The sequence below is a fragment of the Trichomycterus rosablanca genome, unplaced genomic scaffold (genome assembly GCF_030014385.1).
Source record: "Trichomycterus rosablanca isolate fTriRos1 unplaced genomic scaffold, fTriRos1.hap1 scaffold_187, whole genome shotgun sequence".
In the NCBI taxonomy this organism is placed as follows: domain Eukaryota; kingdom Metazoa; phylum Chordata; class Actinopteri; order Siluriformes; family Trichomycteridae; genus Trichomycterus; species Trichomycterus rosablanca.
Genome location: NW_026947015.1, coordinates 43,315 through 67,252, shown reverse-complemented (window position 1 = coordinate 67,252; position 23,938 = coordinate 43,315). Strand labels below are relative to the sequence as shown.

Here is a 23,938-nt window from a genome sequence, read left to right as displayed (position 1 = left end):
TGGACTGTATTTTTGTGGCAAACATAATGCAGGAGCTAGCAAAGGAGGGACAACACCCAGGATGGTACTTTCTAAAATTATATTTCGCATACCACGCACGGGGTGTCATGGAGTGGGACAACAGAGGTCCAAGGGCGGAGCAGCTGCCATGGCATTATGGGCAGGCTGCCAAGTGGTTAAAGGTAAATAGAGAGGGGAAAGACAGAAACATATGCACAAGTCACAAAAGAGTATATGAGGAAGTTAGGAGTAGAAGGGTAAGAGAAAGCAACAAAAGAATAGAAGCAGGGACAGTGTGGACAAGAGTACAACCACTAGGGCTGGAAAACAGTTTAAAAGATATAAACTGGCAAATAGTACACAGGAAATTACCAGTAAAAGAAATAATGTACAGACACGGGATAAGCAAGACAAATGTGTGTCCGAGAGAGGGGTGTGGAAGGGAGGAATCAATAATACATGTATTTTGGGAATGTAAGGTAGCTAGGGAAGTATGGCAAAAGGTGGGAACATGGTTGGATAATATAAGAAGGGGGTTTAGAGTAACATGGGAGGTTGTAGACAAAGGAATAGGAGGAATGGGAAAAGGGAGAAGCAGATTCATGTTGTGGCTAACAATAAGCCTGGTTAAGAGAGGGATATGGGAGGATAGACAGGCGGAAGTGAAGGAAGGGAAAGGAAAGGGAGTGATGGGGATAGTCAAGAAAGCCGAATGGGAAATGAAGACAAGAATGAAAGAAGATGAAATGGACTTGGGGTGGGAAAAGGGGAAGGAAAAGTGGGGAAGAATATGGGATATGTGTATGGGAAAAAAACATGATGATTACAATGAATGTGACAACGGTGGTGGGAAAGAAATGAAAATTATTATTCTGTAAATAGTTTGTTTTGTGTGAAAATGTGTGTAAATAAACTTTTGTAAAAAAAAAAAAAAATCTGTTCTTATCAGTTTAATATCTGATACGTCCTCTACCCGAGGACCATATATTAAATGGATTTTTAGGCCTGGGAGTCGGAAAAGGGGCTTGCTCCGTCCACTCCACGCATCGACCAGGTATTGCATTGCCTCCTGGCACGGTGCACCCTCATAAACGGTCAAACGAAAGAGTAATTGACGAATGCTGGTGACTGGCCCCTGCTGGAAAGCTGTTGGGATTAGGGGTACGGCGCCTTAGACCTTTGCCTAGCCTAGGCCCAGGGTTTCCTCGGTCCTTTTGCGCTAGGGAGTCCCGCTTTTCCCGCTTTTTCATTTTCCCTCCATTTTACTTGAAAAAAAAAAAAAAAAAAAAAAGGCGAAAGACTTAATTTTCCCCCACCCTGTGTTTCTCCAGGCAAAGGCTGTGCTGCCTCGTCACCCACCCGACGACCCAAGGGCGCTTTTGCTGCAGGTTTTCGTCGCTCTACCTCGAGCCCTCTTCCTTGAGCGGCCGGTGGCCTACGGAGGCCTGGGCGACCGGCGAGCAGGGCTGGAGTTTCTCTTCATTCACGTACAAATCTTTCGCCTTTTACTAAAGATTTCCGTGGAGAGGAACGTTGACAAGTTCAACTTATTTTTTGAAGGCTTTGTCTTTGCAAAGCTGCTCTTTTGCTGGTGGAATGACAGAAGGTGTGTGGGCGTGAAGGCGGCCGGTCAGCGCCGTCCACTAGTCCGGACCCTCAAAAGGTAGGGCCCGTGGCCCGGCGCCTATTTCAGGTTATCGCTTCTCGGCCTTTTGGCTAAGATCAAGTGTAGTATCTGTTCTTATCAGTTTAATATCTGATACGTCCTCTACCCGAGGACCATATATTAAATGGATTTTTAGGCCCGGGAGTCGGAAGAGGGGCTTGCTCCGTCCACTCCACGCATCGACCAGGTATTGCATTGCCTCCTGGCACGGTGCACCCTCATAAACGGTCAAACGAAAGAGTAATTGACGAATGCTGGTGACTGGCCCCTGCTGGAAAGCTGTTGGGATTTGGGGTACGGCGCCTTAGACCTCTGCCTAGCCTAGGCCCGGGGTTTCCTCGGTCCTTTTGCGCTAGGCAGTCCCCCTTTTCCCGCTTTTTCATTTTCCCTCCATTTTACTTAAAAAAAAAAAAAAAAAAAAAAAGGCGAAAGACTTAATTTTCCCCCACCCTGTGTTTCTCCAGGCAAAGGCTGTGCTGCCTCGTCACCCACCCGACGACCCAAGGGCGCTTTTGCTGCAGGTTTTCGTCGCTCTACCTCGAGCCCTCTTCCTTGAGCGGCCGGTGGCCTACGCAGGCCCGGGCGACCGGCGAGCAGGGCTGGAGTTTCTCTTCATTCACGTACAAATCTTTCGCCTTTTACTAAAGATTTCCGTGGAGAGGAACGTTGACAAGTTCAACTTATTTTTTGAAGGCTTTGTCTTTGCATAGCTGCTCTTTTGCTGGTGGAATGACAGAAGGTGTGTGGGCGTGAAGGCGGCCGGTCAGCGCCGTCCACTAGTCCGGACCCTCAAAAGGTAGGGCCCGTGGCCCGGCGCCTATTTCAGGTTATCGCTTCTCGGCCTTTTGGCTAAGATCAAGTGTAGTATCTGTTCTTATCAGTTTAATATCTGATACGTCCTCTACCCGAGGACCATATATTAAATGGATTTTTAGGCCCGGGAGTCGGAAGAGGGGCTTGCTCTGTCCACTCCACGCATCGACCAGGTATTGCATTGCCTCCTGGCACGGTGCACCCTCATAAACGGTCAAACGAAAGAGTAATTGACGAATGCTGGTGACTGGCCCCTGCTGGAAAGCTGTTGGGATTTGGGGTACGGCGCCTTAGACCTCTGCCTAGCCTAGGCCCGGGGTTTCCTCGGTCCTTTTGCGCTAGGCAGTCCCCCTTTTCCCGCTTTTTCATTTTCCCTCCATTTTACTTAAAAAAAAAAAAAAAAAAAAAAAGGCGAAAGACTTAATTTTCCCCCACCCTGTGTTTCTCCAGGCAAAGGCTGTGCTGCCTCGTCACCCACCCGACGACCCAAGGGCGCTTTTGCTGCAGGTTTTCGTCGCTCTACCTCGAGCCCTCTTCCTTGAGCGGCCGGTGGCCTACGGAGGCCCGGGCGACCGGCGAGCAGGGCTGGAGTTTCTCTTCATTCACGTACAAATCTTTCGCCTTTTACTAAAGATTTCCGTGGAGAGGAACGTTGACAAGTTCAACTTATTTTTTGAAGGCTTTGTCTTTGCATAGCTGCTCTTTTGCTGGTGGAATGACAGAAGGTGTGTGGGCGTGAAGGCGGCCGGTCAGCGCCGTCCACTAGTCCGGACCCTCAAAAGGTAGGGCCCGTGGCCCGGCGCCTATTTCAGGTTATCGCTTCTCGGCCTTTTGGCTAAGATCAAGTGTAGTATCTGTTCTTATCAGTTTAATATCTGATACGTCCTCTACCCGAGGACCATATATTAAATGGATTTTTAGGTCCGGGAGTCGGAAGAGGGGCTTGCTCCGTCCACTCCACGCATCGACCAGGTATTGCATTGCCTCCTGGCACGGTGCACCCTCATAAACGGTCAAACGAAAGAGTAATTGACGAATGCTGGTGACTGGCCCCTGCTGGAAAGCTGTTGGGATTTGGGGTACGGCGCCTTAGACCTCTGCCTAGCCTAGGCCCGGGGTTTCCTCGGTCCTTTTGCGCTAGGCAGTCCCCCTTTTCCCGCTTTTTCATTTTCCCTCCATTTTACTTAAAAAAAAAAAAAAAAAAAAAAAAGGCGAAAGACTTAATTTTCCCCCACCCTGTGTTTCTCCAGGCAAAGGCTGTGCTGCCTCGTCACCCACCCGACGACCCAAGGGCGCTTTTGCTGCAGGTTTTCGTCGCTCTACCTCGAGCCCTCTTCCTTGAGCGGCCGGTGGCCTACGGAGGCCCGGGCGACCGGCGAGCAGGGCTGGAGTTTCTCTTCATTCACGTACAAATCTTTCGCCTTTTACTAAAGATTTCCGTGGAGAGGAACGTTGACAAGTTCAACTTATTTTTTGAAGGCTTTGTCTTTGCATAGCTGCTCTTTTGCTGGTGGAATGACAGAAGGTGTGTGGGCGTGAAGGCGGCCGGTCAGCGCCGTCCACTAGTCCGGACCCTCAAAAGGTAGGGCCCGTGGCCCGGCGCCTATTTCAGGTTATCGCTTCTCGGCCTTTTGGCTAAGATCAAGTGTAGTATCTGTTCTTATCAGAAACGAATGGCGGGAAACGATGCGAGAGGGCCGGTCCGAGTGACGCGGCTGAGAAATTCTGTGAGAGTTGAAGTGACGAGAAACGAACAGAGAACGAAACTCACGGTGGACCATTTGATTCAAAAGGTTTTGAGAGAGTTGTTTAAGTTGGAGGCCACTGAAATTTACTGCTTGCAAGATTTTACAAACACGGGATTCATGGACATAACGTTTAATGATATGACAGCGTGCCAGAAGTTCCTAGCAGCATGGGAAGAACAGAAGGAGCACAGAGACCTAGAAGGACTGATGGTGAGAGCTCTGTTCATCTGGGAGACGGTGAATCTTACGGTACACATGTATAACCCGTTTGTGGAGGAGGAGAACATCAGACAATACCTGCAAAGGTACTGCCTAAAAGTGGAAGGTGGAGAGAAGCAGACAAACAGGTATGGAATATGGAATGGGAGACGGAGATACAGGGTAAAGTTCAGACAAGAGCCGGGGGCACCAGGAGGAGTGGCACAGCCACCAGGGTCGTTTGCTATAGGACCACATAGAGGGTTCCTATTTTATCAGGGACAGCCATTGACTTGCCGAAAATGTGGAGGAGCCGGGCACATAGGGGCAACATGTGTTAGGCAGAGGTGCCGGAACTGTGGGTCGGAGGAGCATGGAGCAGCAGAGTGCAAAATGCCAAAGAAATGCAGCCTATGTGACAAGGAGGACCACTTGTACAAGAACTGCCCGAGGAAAAGGCGGACATTTGCCGACCTGTTCACCACTGGTTTCTTTGAGGGGGAAATGGAGACACAGACGAAAGCCACAAGCTCAGGAGAGAAAGAGAAGGAGCAAGGAACAACACAAGAGGAAGAGCCTGGCAGGGATAAAGAGAAACCGGAGGCAGGAACACACACAACAGAGAAAAGAGCGGGAACAAAGACAAAGAAAACCAAAGAGCTGAACGAAGGAAAGGAAAAGAAGAAGAAAGAAGAGGTAAAGGAAAGACAGGAGGAAGGCAGCGCCCCTGGTGGCGAGGTAGAACAAACAGCAGGAGGCAAACGACCATTTCCTGAAGAGGAGCTGGGGGACAGCCCAGTCCGGAGAACACGCACTGAAGGGCTAAGTTGGAGCCAGGCGGTAGAGGAAGAGGAAGAAGGGGAGGAGCAAATATATGACGAACTGCTAAAAAGGTTAAGTGAGGAAATGCAGACAATGCACACCACAGGCTCCGGAGAGGAGGGGGTGAGTATGGACTTTTCAACAGGGATGGGAGACCAAAGTAGTACTCAAGGGGGTGATGAAGGGACAAGTGGAATGGAAACGAAATAAAGGAAAACTAAATGGAAAGGACACTAAAAATAGGGACCTTTAACGCCAGAGGACTGAGAAACATGAAGAAAAGAAGTTTGGTTTTTAGTTTTATAGAAGATCTAAGTTTGGACATTTGTTTTATCCAGGAAGCGCACCTAAAGGACTTGAAGGACATTAAAAGATTTCAAAAGGACTGGGGGAGGGGGAAATCAGTGTGGTCCATAGGGGGGGTACACTCCAGTGGAGTTGGGATTCTGTTTAAGGGATGGGGTATGAATTTAAAACAAGTTATAGGTGGTGAAGTGGGGAGGATGGTTGGAATGGATTTAAGTTGGGGGGGTATAAAGCTGAGAGTTTTGAATATATACGGACCACAAAATTTAAAAGACAAAAGGGTTTTTTACGAGGATGCCAAGCTATTAGGTGCAACAAGTAATTTTTTGGTTATGGGGGGGGACTTTAATATTAATCTGGCGGGAGGAAGAGATGAAGCAACAGGAATAATTACAGATATAATTAAAACACATAAATTAGTGGACATAGGAAGGGAGGTAGGAAGGGGAATGGAAGGGCCAACATGGAGGAATACAAGGGGGGATGAAAGTAGGCTAGATGGGATATTCGTGAGCAGAAGTATGGAAGTGGTGGCAGGAGAAACAAGAAGTGTGAACTTCTCAGACCATGACTTGGTGATGGCTGAGGTGAAAGTGGGGGGAAGACAATACGGGACAGGGTACTGGAAATTAAATGTAAAAATATTAGAGAAAGAGGGGATAGAAGAGGAATTTAGAGAGTTTTGGGAAGGGGTTAGGGGTTTAAAAGGACTGTGTGAGGGAATTATAGAGTGGTGGGAGATAGCAAAGGAAAGAATAAAACAATGGGGGTTGTGGAAGAGTAGGGAGAGGATAAAGGAGGAAAAGGGGAACTTAAGGAGAATGTGGGGGGAACTAGCAAAAGAAAAGGAGAAAGAGAACGAAGGGAAGGAGATAGACAAAGATAGAGTAGAAATAGTACAGGGACAGATAAGGAAAATATATGAAGGAAGAGCAGAGAAGTACATGATAATGGCAGGACAGGAATTTAGGGAGAGAGGGGAAAGAGTAGATACATATTGGATAGGGAAAGCTAGAGAAAGGAGAGAAGAGAGAGGAATAGAGGGAATAAGGGACGAGCAGGGACAGCTAAAAGTACAAAATGAGGAGATGTTGCAGGTAGGGACAGAGTATTATAGGACATATTTTAGGGAGAGGAAAGTGGAGGTAGAAGTAGGAGATGAATTCATAAATGAACTAGAAAAGGAGGTACCTAGTGATATAAAGTTAGAAATAAATAAAAGTATAAGGGAGGAGGAGGTGAAAGAGGCAATAAAAAGCCTGAAAAAGGGTAAGGTGCCAGGGATAGATGGTGTATCGGGGGAATTTTATAAAACGTTTAAGGAATTGATAAGCAGAGACTTAACAGACGTGTTTAACACAATATTGGAGGAAGGGGAAATGAAGGGAACAATGGCGACAGGGGTAGTGACGCCAATTTATAAAAAGGGGGAAAAGGAAAATTTAGACAACTACAGGCCATTATCGATGCTGGGGGTAGACAGTAAAATAATGGCAAAAATACTGGCAGGGAGGTTGAGGAAGGTACTGCCACATGTCATCCATGTGGACCAGACATGTGGCATAGAAGGAAGGAGCACGAGGTGGAACTTGCAGCTGATTAGAGATGTGGTGGCGTGGTCAGGAGACCGAAAGTTGCCATTGATGATGGCAAGCTTGGACCAATCGAAGGCGTTCGACAGGGTGGATAGGGAATTTTTGTATAGGGTAATGGAAAAGATGGGGATGGGAGTAAAACTGATTGGATGGGTCAAAACAATGTACAGGAGGACGTATAGCAGAGTAAGTATGAACGGGTATTTAGGGAGGAGGTTTGAGACAGCGGGGGGTATATTACAGGGGTGTCCACTGTCGCCACTTCTATTTATAATGTATATGGAGCCGCTGGCGGAAAAGATTAGAAAGGACAGGGAGATATTAGGGGTTTTGGTGCCCGGAGCAGGTGGGTATAGGGTGAAGATAACGCAGTATGCAGACGATTTGACAATTTTGGGTAGAACAGACAGGGATATAGAGAGAACATTGGACATAGTGGAAAGATTCGGGGTTGGGTCTGGGGCGAAATTGAATAGGGAAAAATCCAAGTTAAAATATTTCGGGACAGTGAAGGATAGGAAAGATTCGGTGGGAGGATTGGAGGTCAGTGAAGGGCCAATAAAGATTCTAGGGGTAAAATTTGAAAACCAGGGGGCAGCAGGGTTGAATTGGGGAGAGAGGTTAATAAAGATGAAACAAAAGTTAGGACTTTGGGCTGGGAGGAAATTGACATATATAGGGAAGAGTCTGATAATCAGAGCAGAAGTACTTCCCTTTCTGATGTACCTGGCATACATCTACCCACTACCAGTGAGTGGAAGGAGGTGGGTGCAAAGGGAAGTATTTCGGTTTATGTGGGGAGGAAAGTATGAGTACGTAGCAAGGGAGATAATGTACAGAAAAATAGAGGAAGGGGGGAGAGGGGTATTAGACATAGTATTAAAGTTGAACTGCATTTATGTGGCAAGCATAATGGCAGAGTTAGAAAAGGAGGGACAACACCCAGGGTGGTATTTTTTAAAACTATACTTTGCATACCAGGCACGGGGTATCATGGTGTGGGATAATAGGGGTCCCAGGGCAGAGCAGCTGCCATGGCATTATGGGCAGGCTGTCAAGTGGCTAAAGGTAAATAAAGAGGGGAAAGACAGAAACATATGCACGAACCACAAAAGGCTATATGAGGAGGTCAGGAATAGGAGGGTAAGGGAAAGTAAAAGAAGAATAGAAGCAGGGACGGTGTGGACCAGAATACAACCATTGGGGCTGGAAAACAGGTTGAAAGACATGAACTGGCAAATAGTGCACAGGAAACTACCAGTGAAAGAAATCATGTACAGACATGGAATCAGTAAGACAAACAGGTGTCCGAGAGAGGGGTGTGGAATGGAGGAATCAATAATACATGTATTTTGGGAATGTAAGGTAGCTAGAGAAGTATGGCAGAAAGTGGGAACATGGTTGGAAAATATAAGAAAAGGGTTTAGAGTAACGTGGGAAGCGGTAGACAAAGGGTTAGGAGGAATGGGGAAGGGAAGAAGCAGATTCATGCTATGGCTAAAAATAAGCCTGGTCAAAAGAGGAATATGGGAGGATAGGCAGGAGGAGGTGAGGGGAGGGAAGGGAAAGGGAGTGATGGGAATAGTGAAGAAAGTCGAATGGGAAATAATGACAAGAATGAAAGAAGATGAAATGGACTTTGTATGGGAAAAGGGGAAGGAAAAGTGGGGGAGATTATGGGACATGATGTATGTATGAAAAAGACATGATTATTAAAATGAATGTAATAGTGGTGGTGGGAATGAAAATGAAAAATGAAACTGAATGTTCTGTAAATAGTTGTATTGTGTGAAAATTTGTGGAAATAAACTTTTGTAAAAAAAAAAAAAAAAAAAATAAAAAAAAATCTGTTCTTATCAGTTTAATATCTGATACGTCCTCTACCCGAGGACCATATATTAAATGGATTTTTAGGCCCGGGAGTCGGAAGAGGGGCTTGCTCCGTCCACTCCACGCATCGACCAGGTATTGCATTGCCTCCTGGCACGGTGCACCCTCATAAACGGTCAAACGAAAGAGTAATTGACGAATGCTGGTGACTGGCCCCTGCTGGAAAGCTGTTGGGATTTGGGGTACGGCGCCTTAGACCTCTGCCTAGCCTAGGCCCGGGGTTTCCTCGGTCCTTTTGCGCTAGGCAGTCCCCCTTTTCCCGCTTTTTCATTTTCCCTCCATTTTACTTAAAAAAAAAAAAAAAAAAAAGGCGAAAGACTTAATTTTCCCCCACCCTGTGTTTCTCCAGGCAAAGGCTGTGCTGCCTCGTCACCCACCCGACGACCCAAGGGCGCTTGTGCTGCAGGTTTTCGTCGCTCTACCTCGAGCCCTCTTCCTTGAGTGGCCGGTGGCCTACGGAGGCCCGGGCGACCGGCGAGCAGGGCTGGAGTTTCTCTTCATTCACGTACAAATCTTTCGCCTTTTACTAAAGATTTCCGTGGAGAGGAACGTTGACAAGTTCAACTTATTTTTTGAAGGCTTTGTCTTTGCATAGCTGCTCTTTTGCTGGTGGAATGACAGAAGGTGTGTGGGCGTGAAGGCGGCCGGTCAGCGCCGTCCACTAGTCCGGACCCTCAAAAGGTAGGGCCCGTGGCCCGGCGCCTATTTCAGGTTATCGCTTCTCGGCCTTTTGGCTAAGATCAAGTGTAGTATCTGTTCTTATCAGTTTAATATCTGATACGTCCTCTACCCGAGGACCATATATTAAATGGATTTTTAGGCCTGGGAGTCGGAAAAGGGGCTTGCTCCGTCCACTCCACGCATCGACCAGGTATTGCATTGCCTCCTGGCACGGTGCACCCTCATAAACGGTCAAACGAAAGAGTAATTGACGAATGCTGGTGACTGGCCCCTGCTGGAAAGCTGTTGGGATTAGGGGTACGGCGCCTTAGACCTTTGCCTAGCCTAGGCCCGGGGTTTCCTCGGTCCTTTTGCGCTAGGGAGTCCCCCTTTTCCCGCTTCTTCATTTTCCCTTCATTTTACTTAAAAAAAAAAAAAAAAAAAAAAAAAAAAAAAAGGCGAAAGACTTAATTTTCCCCCTCCCTGTGTTTCTCCAGGCAAAGGCTGTGCTGCCTCGTCACCCACCCGACGACCCAAGGGCGCTTTTGCTGCAGGTTTTCGTCGCTCTACCTCGAGCCCTCTTCCTTGAGCGGCCGGTGGCCTACGGAGGCCCGGGCGACCGGCGAGCAGGGCTGGAGTTTCTCTTCATTCACGTACAAATCTTTCGCCTTTTACTAAAGATTTCCGTGGAGAGGAACGTTGACAAGTTCAACTTATTTTTTGAAGGCTTTGTCTTTGCAAAGCTGCTCTTTTGCTGGTGGAATGACAGAAGGTGTGTGGGCGTGAAGGCGGCCGGTCAGCGCCGTCCACTAGTCCGGACCCTCAAAAGGTAGGGCCCGTGGCCCGGCGCCTATTTCAGGTTATCGCTTCTCGGCCTTTTGGCTAAGATCAAGTGTAGTATCTGTTCTTATCAGTTTAATATCTGATACGTCCTCTACCCGAGGACCATATATTAAATGGATTTTTAGGCCTGGGAGTCGGAAGAGGGGCTTGCTCCGTCCACTCCACGCATCGACCAGGTATTGCATTGCCTCCTGGCACGGTGCACCCTCATAAACGGTCAAACGAAAGAGTAATTGACGAATGCTGGTGACTGGCCCCTGCTGGAAAGCTGTTGGGATTAGGGGTACGGCGCCTTAGACCTTTGCCTAGCCTAGGCCCGGGGTTTCCTCGGTCCTTTTGCGCTAGGGAGTCCCCCTTTTCCCGCTTCTTCATTTTCCCTTCATTTTACTTAAAAAAAAAAAAAAAAAAAAAAAAAAAAAAGGCGAAAGACTTAATTTTCCCCCTCCCTGTGTTTCTCCAGGCAAAGGCTGTGCTGCCTCGTCACCCACCCGACGACCCAAGGGCGCTTTTGCTGCAGGTTTTCGTCGCTCTACCTCGAGCCCTCTTCCTTGAGCGGCCGGTGGCCTACGGAGGCCCGGGCGACCGGCGAGCAGGGCTGGAGTTTCTCTTCATTCACGTACAAATCTTTCGCCTTTTACTAAAGATTTCCGTGGAGAGGAACGTTGACAAGTTCAACTTATTTTTTGAAGGCTTTGTCTTTGCAAAGCTGCTCTTTTGCTGGTGGAATGACAGAAGGTGTGTGGGCGTGAAGGCGGCCGGTCAGCGCCGTCCACTAGTCCGGACCTTCAAAAGGTAGGGCCCGTGGCCCGGCGCCTATTTCAGGTTATCGCTTCTCGGCCTTTTGGCTAAGATCAAGTGTAGTATCTGTTCTTATCAGAGATGGCGTTCAACAATGTGCGTATGCCGGTCAGGTTGATGCGGCTTAGAAATTCTGTCAGAATTGAATTGAATGAGACAAGCACCGAGGCACAGAGAGCTGGATTTACTTTACAGAAAATTGTACAAGGAATCTTACGAGACATTTGTAGGCAACAGACGGAAAACATCTTTTGTCTTCAAGACTTTACGTCTGCTGGCTACGTGGATATCACTTACCAAGACATGGAAACATGCCAAGACTTTTTAGCTACGTGGGAAAGAAGAAAAGATCATCCGGCCATCGGGGGACTAAAGGTGAGAGCGATGTACATCTGGGAGGAGGTTAATGTTACAGTACATATGTACAATCCGTTTGTTGAGGAGGAAGACATTAAGCACTACCTGCAAAGATACTGTTTAAATGTGGAAGGGGGACAGAAGGTACTCAACCAGTTTGGAATATGGAATGGGAGGAGAAGGTACAGGGTAAAGTTCCGACCAGATCCGGGGGCTCCGGGTGGAGTGGCACATCCTCCTGGATCCTTTGCGATCGGGCCACATAGAGGCTTTCTTTTCTACCCGGGACAACCTATGCACTGTTGGAAGTGTGGAGCGGTAGGCCACACAAAGGCTACCTGTACAAGCAGCCAAAGATGCAGACACTGTGGGTCAGAGGAGCACGGAACCTTTAACTGCAAAAGCCCCAAGAAATGTAGCTTGTGTGATGGTGAAGACCACCTGTACAAGAGCTGCCCCACAAAGAAAAGAACATTCGCGGAGCTGTTCTCCTCAGACTTTTTGGAAGGAGAAATGGAAACGCAGGTGGAGGCAAAAAGTTTGAAAAGACAGAGTGAAGCACATGGAACAATAGGGGAGGAGCAGGTGTGTGGAGAAGCAGGACAGGCTGAACCAATCGCACTGACGTCTGAGAAAAGAGCGGGAACGAAGACAAAGAAAACCAAAGAGCTGAAGGAAGGAAAAGGAAAGAAGGAGACACAAGAGGCAAAAGAGGGACGAGAGAAAGAAGGTGCCCCCTGTAGGGAGGTGGAGCAACAAACGGCAGGCAAACGCCCATTTACTGGGGATGAGCTGGGGGCTGGACCAGTTAGAAGAACACGCCCCGGAGGGATAAGCTGGAGCCAGATAATGGAAGGAGAGGAAGAGGAGACAGAGCAGCTCTATGAAGACATACTAAACAGTCTAAACGATGAGGTACAGAAAATACCTATGACATACTCCGGAGCAGAAGGGGTGAGTATGAATACTGTAACAGGGTCAGAAGACCTAAGGAAGACTCAAGGGAGCGATGAAGGGACTAACGGAATGGAACAGACATAAAGAAAAACAGTATGGAAAGGACACTAAAAATAGGGACGTTTAACGCCAGAGGACTGAAAAATGTGGAAAAAAGAAATTTGGTTTTTAGGTTCATAGAAGATTTAAGTTTGGACATTTGTTTTATTCAGGAAGCGCATCTAAAGGATTTAAAGGACATTAAAAGATTTCAAAAGGATTGGGGGAGGGGGAAATCTGTGTGGTCCATAGGGGGGGTACACTCAAGTGGAGTTGGGATTTTGTTTAAGGGATGGGAAATGAACATTAAACAAATTATAGGAGGTGAAGTGGGGAGGATGGTTGGAGTGGATTTACGTTGGGGGGGTGTAAAGATGAGGATTTTGAATATATACGGACCACAACATTTAAAAGACAAAAGGGTTTTTTACGAGGATGTCAAGCTATTAGGTGCAACAAGTAATTTTTTGGTTATGGGAGGGGACTTTAATATTAATCTGGCAGGAGCAGGAGACGAAGTAACAGGAATAATTGCAGATATAATTAAAACACATAAGTTAGTGGACATAGGAAGGAAGGTAGGAAGGGGAATGGAAGGACCAACATGGAGGAATACAAGGGGGGATGAAAGTAGACTGGATGGGATTCTCGTGAGCAGAAGTATGGAAGTAGTGGCAGGGGAAACAAGAAGTGTGAACTTTTCTGACCATGACCTGGTGATGGCTGAGGTAAAAGTGAGAGGAAGAAAATATGGGACAGGGTACTGGAAATTAAATGTCAAAATATTAGAGAAAAAGGGGATAGAAGAGGAATTTAGAGTGTTTTGGGAAGGGGTTAGGGGATTAAAAGGGCTGTGTGAGGGCATTATAGAGTGGTGGGAGATAGCGAAGAAAAGGATAAAGCAGTGGGGGCTATGGAAGAGTAGGGAGAGGATAAAGGAGGAAAAGGGGAATTTAAGGGAAATGTGGGGGGAACTAGCAAAGGAAAAGGAGAAAGAGAACGAAGGGAAGGAGGTGGACAGAGATAGAGTAGAAATAGTACAGGGACAGATAAGGAAGATATATGAGGGAAGAGCAGAGAAGTATATGTTAATGGCAGGACAGGAGTTTAGGGAGAGAAGGGAAAGAGTAGATACATATTGGATAGGGAAAGCTAGAGAAAGAAGAGAAGAGAGAGGGATAGAGGGAATAAGGGATGAGCAGGGACAGGTAAAAGTACAAAATGAGGAGATGCTGCAGATAGGGACAGAGTATTATAGGAGGTATTTTAGGGAGAGGGAAGTGGAGGTAGAAGTAGGGGATGAATTTATAAAAGAACTAGAAAAGGAGGTGCCTAGGGACATAAAGCAGGAAATAAATAAAAGCATAAGGGAGGAGGAGGTGAAGGAGGCAATAAAAAGCCTGAAAAAGGGTAAGGTACCAGGGATAGATGGAATACCGGGAGAGTTTTACAAAAGGTTTAAGGAGGAGGTAAGCGGAGACCTAACAGAAGTGTTTAACAAAATACTGGAGAAAGGGGAAATGAAAGGAACAATGGCGACAGGGGTAGTAACACCAATATACAAAAAGGGGGAAAGGGAAAATTTAGATAATTATAGGCCATTGTCGATGTTGGGGGTGGACAGTAAAATAATGGCGAAAATATTGGCAGGGAGGTTGAGGAAGGCACTGCCACATGTCATACATGTAGACCAGACATGTGGAATAGAGGGTAGAAGCACAAGGTGGAATCTACAGCTCATCAGGGACGTGGTGGCATGGTCAGGAGACCGGAAGCTGCCATTGATGATAGCAAGCCTGGACCAATCAAAGGCGTTCGACAGGGTGGACAGGGAATTTTTGTTTAGAGTCATGGAAAAGATGGGGATGGGAGAAAAACTGGTCAGATGGGTTAAAACAATGTACAGAAGGACATACAGTAGAGTAAATATGAACGGGTATCTAGGGAGGAGTTTTGAGACAGAGGGGGGTATATTACAGGGGTGTCCGTTATCGCCACTTCGATTCATAATGTACATGGAGCCGCTGGCGGAAAAGATTAGAAAAGACAGGGAGATAGTAGGGGTTTTGGTGCCGGGAGCAGGTGGGTATAGGGTGAAGGTAACACAGTATGCAGACGACATGACAATTTTGGGTAGAATAGATAGTGATATAGAGAGAACATTGGACATAGTGGAAAAATTCGGGGTGGGGTCTGGGGCGAAATTGAATAGGGAAAAATGTAAGTTAAAATTTTTTGGGACAGTGAAAGATAGAAAAGATTTGGTGGGAGGGTTGGAGGTAAGTGAAGGGCCAATAAAGATTCTAGGGGTAAAATTTGAAAACCAGGGAGCAGCAGGGTTGAATTGGGGAGAGAGGTTAATAAAGGTGAAACAACAGCTAGGACTATGGACCGGGAGGAAACTGTCGTATATAGGGAGGAGTCTGATAATTAAAACGGAGGTGCTTCCCTTTCTGATGTACCTGGCATACATCTATCCACTACCAGTGAGTGGAAGGAGGTGGGTACAAAGGGAAGTATTTCGGTTCATGTGGGGAGGAAAGTATGAATATGTAACAAGGGAGATAATGTATAGGAAAATAGAGGAAGGGGGGAGAGGGGTTTTAGATGTAGGATTAAAACTGGACTGTATTTTTGTGGCAAACATAATGCAGGAGCTAGCAAAGGAGGGACAACACCCAGGATGGTACTTTCTAAAATTATATTTCGCATACCACGCACGGGGTGTCATGGAGTGGGACAACAGAGGTCCAAGGGCGGAGCAGCTGCCATGGCATTATGGGCAGGCTGCCAAGTGGTTAAAGGTAAATAGAGAGGGGAAAGACAGAAACATATGCACAAGTCACAAAAGAGTATATGAGGAAGTTAGGAGTAGAAGGGTAAGAGAAAGCAACAAAAGAATAGAAGCAGGGACAGTGTGGACAAGAGTACAACCACTAGGGCTGGAAAACAGTTTAAAAGATATAAACTGGCAAATAGTACACAGGAAATTACCAGTAAAAGAAATAATGTACAGACACGGGATAAGCAAGACAAATGTGTGTCCGAGAGAGGGGTGTGGAAGGGAGGAATCAATAATACATGTATTTTGGGAATGTAAGGTAGCTAGGGAAGTATGGCAAAAGGTGGGAACATGGTTGGATAATATAAGAAGGGGGTTTAGAGTAACATGGGAGGTTGTAGACAAAGGAATAGGAGGAATGGGAAAAGGGAGAAGCAGATTCATGTTGTGGCTAACAATAAGCCTGGTTAAGAGAGGGATATGGGAGGATAGACAGGCGGAAGTGAAGGAAGGGAAAGGAAAGGGAGTGATGGGGATAGTCAAGAAAGCCGAATGGGAAATGAAGACAAGAATGAAAGAAGATGAAATGGACTTGGGGTGGGAAAAGGGGAAGGAAAAGTGGGGAAGAATATGGGATATGTGTATGGGAAAAAAACATGATGATTACAATGAATGTGACAACGGTGGTGGGAAAGAAATGAAAATTATTATTCTGTAAATAGTTTGTTTTGTGTGAAAATGTGTGTAAATAAACTTTTGTAAAAAAAAAAAAAAATCTGTTCTTATCAGTTTAATATCTGATACGTCCTCTACCCGAGGACCATATATTAAATGGATTTTTAGGCCTGGGAGTCGGAAGAGGGGCTTGCTCCGTCCACTCCACGCATCGACCAGGTATTGCATTGCCTCCTGGCACGGTGCACCCTCATAAACGGTCAAACGAAAGAGTAATTGACGAATGCTGGTGACTGGCCCCTGCTGGAAAGCTGTTGGGATTAGGGGTACGGCGCCTTAGACCTTTGCCTAGCCTAGGCCCGGGGTTTCCTCGGTCCTTTTGCGCTAGGGAGTCCCGCTTTTCCCGCTTTTTCATTTTCCCTCCATTTTACTTAAAAAAAAAAAAAAAAAAAAAAAAAAAAAGGCGAAAGACTTAATTTTCCCCCACCCTGTGTTTCTCCAGGCAAAGGCTGTGCTGCCTCGTCACCCACCCGACGACCCAAGGGCGCTTTTGCTGCAGGTTTTCGTCGCTCTACCTCGAGCCCTCTTCCTTGAGCGGCCGGTGGCCTACGGAGGCCTGGGCGACCGGCGAGCAGGGCTGGAGTTTCTCTTCATTCACGTACAAATCTTTCGCCTTTTACTAAAGATTTCCGTGGAGAGGAACGTTGACAAGTTCAACTTATTTTTTGAAGGCTTTGTCTTTGCAAAGCTGCTCTTTTGCTGGTGGAATGACAGAAGGTGTGTGGGCGTGAAGGCGGCCGGTCAGCGCCGTCCACTAGTGCGGACCCTAAAAAGGTAGGGCCCGTGGCCCGGCGCCTATTTCAGGTTATCGCTTCTCGGCCTTTTGGCTAAGATCAAGTGTAGTATCTGTTCTTATCAGTTTAATATCTGATACGTCCTCTACCCGAGGACCATATATTAAATGGATTTTTAGGCCTGGGAGTCGGAAGAGGGGCTTGCTCCGTCCACTCCACGCATCGACCAGGTATTGCATTGCCTCCTGGCACGGTGCACCCTCATAAACGGTCAAACGAAAGAGTAATTGACGAATGCTGGTGACTGGCCCCTGCTGGAAAGCTGTTGGGATTAGGGGTACGGCGCCTTAGACCTTTGCCTAGCCTAGGCCCGGGGTTTCCTCGGTCCTTTTGCGCTAGGGAGTCCCCCTTTTCCCGCTTCTTCATTTTCCCTCCATTTTACTTGAGAAAAAAAAAAAAAAAAAAAAAAAAAAAAGGCGAAAGACTTAATTTTCCCCCTCCCTGTGTTTCTCCAGGCAAAGGCTGTGCTGCCTCGTCACCCACCCGACGACCCAAGGGCGCTTTTGCTGCAGGTTTTCGTCGCTCTACCTCGAGCCCTCTTCCTTGAGCGGCCGGTGGCCTACGGAGGCCTGGGCGACCGGCGAGCAGGGCTGGAGTTTCTCTTCATTCACGTACAAATCTTTCGCCTTTTACTAAAGATTTCCGTGGAGAGGAACGTTGACAAGTTCAACTTATTTTTTGAAGGCTTTGTCTTTGCAAAGCTGCTCTTTTGCTGGTGGAATGACAGAAGGTGTGTGGGCGTGAAGGCGGCCGGTCAGCGCCGTCCACTAGTGCGGACCCTCAAAAGGTAGGGCCCGTGGCCCGGCGCCTATTTCAGGTTATCGCTTCTCGGCCTTTTGGCTAAGATCAAGTGTAGTATCTGTTCTTATCATGGCGGAAAGCGACGTGAGAGGGCCGGCCCGGGTGGCGCGGTTGAAAAACTCTGTGAGAGTGGAAGTGCAACAGGAAGCAGCTCAGAAACGTCATTTGGATTTCTGCTTGGAATATCTTGTGAAGGAAGTTTTTCAAGGACTGTTCAAAGTACCACTGCAATCAGTTCTGTGTCTGCAGGACTTTACAAAAGCTGGATTTATGGATGTTACGTTCAGGGACATGACGACGTGCCTGGAGTTTGTTGCAGCCTGGGATAGACACCAGCTTCACCCAGTGTTGGAGGGTCTCAGGGTAAGAGCATTATACATTTGGGAAGACATCCCAGTGACGGTCCATATGTATAACCCTTTTGTAGAGGAAGAGGACATTAGGCAATTTCTGAAGAGATATTGCCTAAAAGTGGAAGTGGGACTGAAAATAATAAATAAATTTGGCATCTGGACGGGGCGAAGAAAGTACCAGGTGAGGTTCCGCCCGGACGCATCTAGCCCTGGAGGGGTTGTGCAGCCACCGGGGACTTTTGCAATCGGGCCGCACCGAGGTTTCTTGTTTTACCCGGGACAGCCGCTAAGGTGCAGAAAGTGTGGGGAAATAGGACACACCAAAGCGGCATGTAACAGCCAAAAAAAAAAATGCCGGTTCTGTGGGTCACAGGAACATGAAGCAGCATGGTGCACTGCTCCAAAAAAATGTAGCTTGTGTGGAGAGGAGGACCATTTGTATAAAGATTGTCCCTTGAGGAAGAAAACCTTTGCTGACCTCTTTACCGAGGACAGGGAAGGTGAAGAGAAAGAAGGAGAAGAGACCCAAAAAGCGGGTCCAAAGAACCAAACAGAAGCTTATGAGGTGAAACCATCAAAAAAAGCGGGAAAGCAGACACCCGAGAACAAAGGACAGGAGGGAATGGAAGGAGGAGCACAGTTGGCAGTAGCACAGGAGGCAGGACAGGAGGAGAGGAGAGCAGAGACAGAGACACCTGCTGGAGACAGGAGGATGGCACAGCAGCAACAGACAGAGGAGGAGCTACAGAAGGAAAGACAGCAGGAAGACATGGAGGTGCAGGAGCGAGAACAAGAGTTGAAACATTGGGCAGATAGTATCTTCGAATCCATTACAGAGCCTTCGGAGGTGGTGACAGCGGGAAAACGACCATTCCCAGGAGAGGAGAGAGAGGGAGAAACGGAAGGGGAACCGGTAAGGCGGACACGGACGTTGAAGGGGAATAGGTATGAAGCATTAGAAAGAAGAGAAGAAATGGATGAAGATGCTTTACTGCCTAAGTAAAAAGGTAAAAGAAGCAAAATCTGAAAAAGAAACTGAATGGTAAGAACATTAAAAATTGGAACATTTAATGCCAGAGGATTGAAAAACACAAAGAAAAGAAATATGGTTTTTAGTTTTATAGAAGATTTAAGTTTGGACATTTGTTTGATTCAGGAAGCGCACCTAAAGGACTTGAAAGACATTAAAAGATTTCAAAAGGACTGGGGGAGGGGGAAATCAGTGTGGTCCATAGGAGGTGTACACTCCAGTGGAGTTGGGATTTTGTTTAAGGGATGGGATATGAACTTAAAACAAGTTATAGGTGGTGAAGTGGGGAGGATGGTTGGAGTAGATTTAAGTTGGGGGGGTGTAAAGTTGAGGGTGGTAAATATATACGGACCACAAAATCTAAAAGATAAAAGGGTTTTTTATGAAGATGTCAAGCTATTAGGTGCCACAAGTAATTTTTTGGTTATGGGGGGGGACTTTAATATTAATCTGGCGGGAGGAGGAGATGAAGCAGCAGGAATAATGGAAGATATAATAAAAACACATAAGCTAATGGACATAGGGAAGGAGGTAGGAAGGAGAATGACAGGACCAACGTGGAGGAATACAAGGGGGGATGAAAGTAGGCTGGATGGGATATTCGTGAGCAGAAATATAGAAGTGGTGGCAGGAGAAACAAGAAGTGTGAACTTTTCAGACCATGACCTGGTGATGGCTGAGGTGAAAGTGGGGGGAAGAAAATATGGGACAGGGTACTGGAAATTAAATGTAAAAATATTAGAGAAAAAGGGGATAGAAGAGGAATTTAGAGAGTTTTGGGAAGGGGTTAGGGGCTTAAAGGGACTATGTGAGGGAATTATAGAGTGGTGGGAGATAGCAAAGGAAAGAATCAAGCAATGGGGGCTATGGAAGAGTAGGGAGAGGATAAAGGAGGAAAAGGGGAACTTAAGGAGAATGTGGGGGGAACTAGCGAAAGAAAAGGAGAAAGAGAACGAAGGGAAGGAGGTAGACAAAGATAGAGTAGAAATAGTACAGGGACAGATAAGGAAGATATATGAAGATAGAGCAGAGAAGTACATGTTAATGGCAGGACAAGAGTTTAGGGAGAGGGGGGAAAGAGTAGATACTTATTGGATAGGGAAAGCTAGAGAAAGGAGAGAAGAGAGAGGAATAGAGGGAATAAGGAATGAGCAGGGACAGCTAAAAGTACAAAATGAGGAGATGCTGCAGATAGGGACAGAGTATTATAGGAGGTATTTTAGGGAGAGGGAAATGGAGGTAGAAGTAGGACAGGAATTTATAAAAGGACTAGAAAAGGAGGTGCCTAGCGATATCAAGCAGGAAATAAATAAAAGCATAAGGGAGGAGGAGGTGAAGGAGGCAATAAAAAGCATGAAAAAGGGTAAGGTACCAGGGATAGATGGTATACCGGGAGAGTTTTATAAAAGGTTTAAAGAAGTGGTAAGCGGAGACTTAACAGAAGTGTTTAACAAAATACTGGAGGAAGGGGAAATGAAAGGAACAATGGCGACAGGGGTAGTGACGCCAATATACAAAAAGGGGGAAAGGGAAAATCTAGATAACTATAGGCCATTAGCGATGTTGGGGGTGGATAGCAAAATAATGGCGAAAATATTGGCAAGGAGGTTGAGGAAGGCACTGCCACATGTCATCCATGTAGATCAGACATGTGGAATAGAAGGTAGAAGCACGAGGTGGAATTTACAACTCATCAGAGACGTGGTGGCGTGGTCAGGAGACCGAAAGCTGCCATTGATGGTGGCAAGCTTGGACCAATCGAAGGCGTTCGACAGGGTGGATAGGGAATTTTTGTATAGGGTAATGGAAAAGATGGGAATGGGAGTAAAACTGATTGGATGGGTCAAAACAATGTACAGGAGGACGTACAGCAGAGTAAGTTTGAACGGGTATCTAGGGAGGAGTTTTGAGACAACGGGGGGTATATTACAGGGGTGTCCGTTGTCGCCTCTCCTGTTTATAATGTATATGGAGCCGCTGGCGGAAAAGATTAGAAAGGACAGGGAGATAGTAGGGGTTTTGGTGCCGGGAGCAGGTGGATATAGGGTAAAGATAACGCAGTATGCAGACGATTTGACAATTTTGGGTAGAACAGATAGGGATATAGAGAGAACATTGGACATAGTGGAAAGATTCGGGGTTGGGTCTGGGGCGAAATTGAACAGGGAAAAATCCAAGTTAAAATATTTTGGGACAGTGAAAGATAGGAAAGATTCGGTGGGAGGATTGGAGGTCAGTGAAGGGCCAATAAAGATTCTAGGGGTAAAATTTGAAAACAAGGGGGTAGCAGGGTTGAATTGGGGAGAGAGGTTAATAAAGATGAAACAAAAGCTAGGACTATGGACCGGGAGGAAATTGTCATATATAGGGAAGAGTCTGGTAATTAAAGCAGAAGTACTTCCCTTTCTGATGTACCTGGCATACATCTACCCACTACCAGTGAGTGGAAGGAGGTGGGTACAAAGGGAAGTATTTCGGTTTATGTGGGGAGGAAAGTATGAATATATAGCAAGGGAGATAATGTACAGGAAAATAGAGGAAGGGGGGAGAGGGGTGCTAGACATAGTATTAAAGTTGAACTGCATTTATGTGGCAAGAATAATGGCAGAGTTAGAAAAAGAGGGACAACACCCAGGGTGGTATTTTTTAAAACTATACTTTGCATACCAGGCACGGGGAGTCATGGAGTGGGATAATAGAGGTCCCAGGGCCGAGCAGCTGCCATGGCATTATGGACAGGCTGTCAAATGGCTAAAGGTAAATAAAGAGGGGAAAGACAGAAACATATGCACGAACCACAAAAGGCTTTATGAGGAAGTCAGGAGTAGGAGGGTAAGGGAAAGTAAAAGAAGAATAGAAGCAGGAACAGTGTGGACCAGAATACAACCATTGGGGCTGGAAAACAGGTTGAAAGACATGAACTGGCAAATAGTGCACAGGAAACTACCAGTGAAAGAAATCATGTACAGACACGGAATTAGTAAGACAAACAGGTGTCCGAGAGAGGGGTGTGGAAGGGAAGAATCGATAATACACGTGTTTTGGGAATGTAATGTGGCTAGGGAAGTATGGCAGAAGGTTGGAACATGGTTGGAAAACATAGGAAAAGGGTTTAGAGTAACGTGGGAAGCGGTAGACAAAGGGTTAGGAGGAATGGGGAAGGGAAGAAGCAGATTCATGCTATGGCTAACAATAAGCCTGGTTAAGAGAGGGATATGGGAGGACAGACAGGTGGAGGTGAAAGGAGGGAAGGGAAAGGGAGTGATGGGGATAGTCAAGAAAGTCGAATGGGAAATTAGGACAAGAATGAAAGAAGATGAAATGGACTTGGGGTGGGAAAAAGGGAAGGAAAAGTGGGGGAGATTATGGGACATGTGTATGAAAAAGATATGATGATTAAAATGAATGTAATAGTGGTGTTGAAAAAGAAATGAAAATGAAAGTTCTGTAAATAGTTTGTAATGTGTGAAAATGTGTGTAAATAAACTTTTGTAAAAAAAAAAAAAAAAAAAATCTGTTCTTATCAGTTTAATATCTGATACGTCCTCTACCCGAGGACCATACAGTGTATCACAAAAGTGAGTACACCCCTCACATTTCTGCAAATATTTCATTATATCTTTTCATGGGACAACACTATAGACATGAAACTTGGATATAACTTAGAGTAGTCAGTGTACAACTTGTATAGCAGTGTAGATTTACTGTCTTCTGAAAATAACTCAACACACAGCCATTAATGTCTAAATAGCTGGCAACATAAGTGAGTACACCCCACAGTGAACATGTCCAAATTGTGCCCAAATGTGTCGTTGTCCCTCCCTGGTGTCATGTGTCAAGGTCCCAGGTGTAAATGGGAAGCAGGGCTGTTAAATTTGGTGTTTTGGATACAATTCTCTCATACTGGCCACTGGATATTCAACATGGCACCTCATGGCAAAGAACTCTCTGAGGATGTGAGAAATAGAATTGTTGCTCTCCACAAAGATGGCCTGGGCTATAAGAAGATTGCTAACACCCGGAAACTGAGCTACAGCATGGTGGCCAAGGTCATACAGCGGTTTTCCAGGACAGGTTCCACTCGGAACAGGCTTCGCCAGGGTCGACCAAAGAAGTTGAGTCCACGTGTTCGGCGTCATATCCAGAGGTTGGCTTTAAAAAATAGACACATGAGTGCTGCCAGCATTGCTGCAGAGGTTGAAGACGTGGGAGGTCAGCCTGTCAGTGCTCAGACCATACGCCGCACACTGCATCAACTCGGTCTGCATGGTCGTCATCCCAGAAGGAAGCTGACGCACAAGAAAGCCCGCAAACAGTTTGCTGAAGACAAGCAGTCCAAGAACATGGATTACTGGAATGCCCTGTGGTCTGACGAGACCAAGATAAACTTGTTTGGCTCAGATGGTGTCCAGCATGTGTGGCGGCGCCCTGGTGAGAAGTACCAAGACAACTGTATCTTGCCTACAGTCGAGCATGGTGGTGGTAGCATTATGGTCTTGGGCTGCATGAGTGTTGCTGGCACTGGGGAGCTGCAGTTCATTGAGGGAAACATGAATTCCAACATGTACTGTGACATTCTGAAACAGAGCATGATCCCCTCCCTTCGAAAACTGGGCCTCATGGCAGTTTTCCAACAGGATAACGACCCCAAACACAACCTCCAAGATGACAACTGCCTTGCTGAGGAAGCTGAAGGTAAAGGTGATGGACTAAACCCAATTGAGCACCTGTGGCGCATCCTCAAGTGGAAG

The 23,938-nt window shown here is 46.5% G+C and overlaps 16 non-coding genes and 5 pseudogenes across 16 annotated transcripts; all 21 read left to right on the top strand.

The window, feature by feature from the left end:
- Window positions 1-908: 908 nt before the first annotated feature.
- Window positions 909-1,088, top strand: LOC134306204 (U2 spliceosomal RNA; annotated as a pseudogene).
- Window positions 1,089-1,464: 376 nt separating this feature from the next.
- LOC134306146 (U5 spliceosomal RNA) lies at window positions 1,465-1,579 on the top strand. The gene has a single exon (XR_010008951.1). It is a non-coding gene; the product is annotated as a U5 spliceosomal RNA (small nuclear RNA).
- A 117-nt stretch (window positions 1,580-1,696) lies between these two features.
- LOC134306196 (U2 spliceosomal RNA) lies at window positions 1,697-1,887 on the top strand. Its single transcript, XR_010008998.1, has one exon. It is a non-coding gene; the product is annotated as a U2 spliceosomal RNA (small nuclear RNA).
- A 376-nt stretch (window positions 1,888-2,263) lies between these two features.
- On the top strand, window positions 2,264-2,378 carry LOC134306156 (U5 spliceosomal RNA). Its single transcript, XR_010008960.1, has one exon. It is a non-coding gene; the product is annotated as a U5 spliceosomal RNA (small nuclear RNA).
- Window positions 2,379-2,495: 117 nt separating this feature from the next.
- LOC134306197 (U2 spliceosomal RNA) lies at window positions 2,496-2,686 on the top strand. The gene has a single exon (XR_010008999.1). It is a non-coding gene; the product is annotated as a U2 spliceosomal RNA (small nuclear RNA).
- A 376-nt stretch (window positions 2,687-3,062) lies between these two features.
- LOC134306155 (U5 spliceosomal RNA) lies at window positions 3,063-3,177 on the top strand. The gene has a single exon (XR_010008959.1). It is a non-coding gene; the product is annotated as a U5 spliceosomal RNA (small nuclear RNA).
- Window positions 3,178-3,294: 117 nt separating this feature from the next.
- Window positions 3,295-3,485, top strand: LOC134306199 (U2 spliceosomal RNA). Its single transcript, XR_010009001.1, has one exon. It is a non-coding gene; the product is annotated as a U2 spliceosomal RNA (small nuclear RNA).
- A 377-nt stretch (window positions 3,486-3,862) lies between these two features.
- On the top strand, window positions 3,863-3,977 carry LOC134306154 (U5 spliceosomal RNA). The gene has a single exon (XR_010008958.1). It is a non-coding gene; the product is annotated as a U5 spliceosomal RNA (small nuclear RNA).
- Window positions 3,978-4,094: 117 nt separating this feature from the next.
- On the top strand, window positions 4,095-4,262 carry LOC134306093 (U2 spliceosomal RNA; annotated as a pseudogene).
- A 4,690-nt stretch (window positions 4,263-8,952) lies between these two features.
- LOC134306081 (U2 spliceosomal RNA) lies at window positions 8,953-9,147 on the top strand. Its single transcript, XR_010008900.1, has one exon. It is a non-coding gene; the product is annotated as a U2 spliceosomal RNA (small nuclear RNA).
- A 373-nt stretch (window positions 9,148-9,520) lies between these two features.
- On the top strand, window positions 9,521-9,635 carry LOC134306152 (U5 spliceosomal RNA). The gene has a single exon (XR_010008956.1). It is a non-coding gene; the product is annotated as a U5 spliceosomal RNA (small nuclear RNA).
- A 117-nt stretch (window positions 9,636-9,752) lies between these two features.
- Window positions 9,753-9,943, top strand: LOC134306176 (U2 spliceosomal RNA). Its single transcript, XR_010008979.1, has one exon. It is a non-coding gene; the product is annotated as a U2 spliceosomal RNA (small nuclear RNA).
- Window positions 9,944-10,328: 385 nt separating this feature from the next.
- Window positions 10,329-10,443, top strand: LOC134306145 (U5 spliceosomal RNA). The gene has a single exon (XR_010008950.1). It is a non-coding gene; the product is annotated as a U5 spliceosomal RNA (small nuclear RNA).
- A 117-nt stretch (window positions 10,444-10,560) lies between these two features.
- On the top strand, window positions 10,561-10,751 carry LOC134306194 (U2 spliceosomal RNA). Its single transcript, XR_010008996.1, has one exon. It is a non-coding gene; the product is annotated as a U2 spliceosomal RNA (small nuclear RNA).
- Window positions 10,752-11,134: 383 nt separating this feature from the next.
- LOC134306144 (U5 spliceosomal RNA) lies at window positions 11,135-11,249 on the top strand. The gene has a single exon (XR_010008949.1). It is a non-coding gene; the product is annotated as a U5 spliceosomal RNA (small nuclear RNA).
- Window positions 11,250-11,366: 117 nt separating this feature from the next.
- Window positions 11,367-11,504, top strand: LOC134306090 (U2 spliceosomal RNA; annotated as a pseudogene).
- Window positions 11,505-16,222: 4,718 nt separating this feature from the next.
- Window positions 16,223-16,402, top strand: LOC134306078 (U2 spliceosomal RNA; annotated as a pseudogene).
- A 382-nt stretch (window positions 16,403-16,784) lies between these two features.
- Window positions 16,785-16,899, top strand: LOC134306143 (U5 spliceosomal RNA). The gene has a single exon (XR_010008948.1). It is a non-coding gene; the product is annotated as a U5 spliceosomal RNA (small nuclear RNA).
- A 117-nt stretch (window positions 16,900-17,016) lies between these two features.
- LOC134306193 (U2 spliceosomal RNA) lies at window positions 17,017-17,207 on the top strand. The gene has a single exon (XR_010008995.1). It is a non-coding gene; the product is annotated as a U2 spliceosomal RNA (small nuclear RNA).
- Window positions 17,208-17,591: 384 nt separating this feature from the next.
- On the top strand, window positions 17,592-17,706 carry LOC134306142 (U5 spliceosomal RNA). The gene has a single exon (XR_010008947.1). It is a non-coding gene; the product is annotated as a U5 spliceosomal RNA (small nuclear RNA).
- Window positions 17,707-17,823: 117 nt separating this feature from the next.
- On the top strand, window positions 17,824-18,061 carry LOC134306096 (U2 spliceosomal RNA; annotated as a pseudogene).
- Window positions 18,062-23,938: the final 5,877 nt, after the last annotated feature.